The sequence below is a fragment of the Chrysochloris asiatica genome, unplaced genomic scaffold, assembly GCF_000296735.1.
Source record: "Chrysochloris asiatica unplaced genomic scaffold, ChrAsi1.0 scaffold00097, whole genome shotgun sequence".
Lineage (NCBI taxonomy): Eukaryota > Metazoa > Chordata > Mammalia > Afrosoricida > Chrysochloridae > Chrysochloris > Chrysochloris asiatica.
The window spans coordinates 7,592,243-7,593,949 of record NW_006408615.1 but is presented as its reverse complement, the minus strand read 5'-3'; the positions used below and the strand labels follow the sequence as shown (position 1 = coordinate 7,593,949).

At 43.5% G+C, this 1,707-nt stretch overlaps 1 pseudogene; it reads right to left on the bottom strand.

Annotated features, from left to right (window-relative positions):
- Positions 1 to 435: 435 nt before the first annotated feature.
- Positions 436 to 1,178, bottom strand: LOC102816621 (annotated as a pseudogene).
- Between the last annotated feature and the right edge of the window lie 529 nt (positions 1,179 to 1,707).

The following is a 1,707-nucleotide window of genomic DNA, read 5'->3' as shown; positions in this document are numbered from 1 at the left end:
TTGCTTACTGAAAGGACACCCCCAAAGAAAAGTATGGGAAGGAATGTAGAAATTAAGCAGAACACTCTTTAATTGTAATTAACTACATTTTCATATCTTCAAAGTAATACAAAACACAGTCACTTGAAGAACTGGTTTAGATTACTTAAATACCAGATACATTTTAGTCCTCTGCAAAAGTGTTTGGAATTTACTTATGTTTATATGAAATGAAGCTATTAATACATTTCTACAGCAGTAACTGCACACCAGAAGGCCAAGACAAACACAAATCAAGGAATGGAGTTTTCCCAAAGCTGCAGTGTGAAAACAGTATCAACAGTCGGTTCCATACACATGAATGGGTTTCTTTGCTAAAGGAAATCCAAATAGAATAAGGAATGGAGATGTGTAAAAAGGTTTCTCGAAGGGGAGAAGGAAGACACTTGTAAGCATTTAGTTTTCTGCTCCTTCTGCTGCATCACATTCTTCTCCTGCACTGCACTGTCTGAAGTCCATAATGTTAGGTTGTCTCTAAGCAAGTGCATGATGAGGGTGTTGTCTTTGTATGAGTCTTCATTCAGTGTATCAAGTTCTGCGATGGCCTCGTCAAAAGCCGTTTTAGCCACCATACAGGCAAGCTCTGGGTTATTAAGGATTTCATAGTAAAATACTGAAAAGTTAAGAGCCAGCCCCAGGCGAATTGGATGTGTAGGTTGCATCTCCTTCTTGCTTATATCAAATGACTCTTGATAAGCTCCTTGAGAATTATCTATCATTTGTTTTCTATCATCACCACTTGCTACTTCAGCAAGGTACCAGAAATAATCTCCTTTAATTTTCAGATAGAAGACCTTACTCTCTGAATTAGTTGCATTGGCTATTAAATACTTATCCAACAATTCCAGGACCGTGGTGCACATGGATCTCAGTTCAGACTCCACTTTCTCCTGATAGTCCTTAATCAGCTGCAACTTCTTGTCGGAAATGTAGGGTTTCTGTTCCATGCTGGAGATGACCCTCCAGGCCGACCTGCGGGGCCTGACCACGCTCTTGTAGGCCACCGAGAGCAGGTTGCGCTCCTCGTTGGAAAGCTCGGCTCCCTGCTCCGTCACGGCTTTCATACAGGTGGCCATGTTGTCATAGCGCTCGGCCTGTTGGGCTAGCTTCGCCTTCTGGATCAACTCCGTCTTCTCCATAATGGACCGACGGGCGGGCAGCGGCGCTCCGGGAAGGAAGGGGACGGGGAGAAGACAGCAGGCGAGGCATTGATGCCGGCGATAACCAACCCGGATCAGGAAGAGCCCTCCTTGAAAGCCTTCACTGTCTCCGCTGCCCCGACACGAGCCCCACCACTTTGATCTGCTTTTTCTCAACCATTTTTATATGTGCAATCCAGCCACACCAAGCACACTCCCCATAGTGCATAACCATCATCAGGATCCATTCCCAAGTCTTTTATTCCCCTCTCTCTCTCTCCTTTCTTTCATTAGTGGGAAAGTTCCCAATTGTTTACCCTAATGAGGAAATAAATATACATTGTTTCCCTTCAAGTACATGAAAAACAGATATTTCCTTTCTTTCTATCCTTCCTTTGATGTTTAACTGACTCCCCAGGTAAGCATGTGTCTACAATCTACCAAGTGAATTATTCCTCCTCCCCCCACCAACCCTTGATAACCATCATAGAATGAAAACCTTTTCTTGACTTTTTACAGTGCTGTTGTT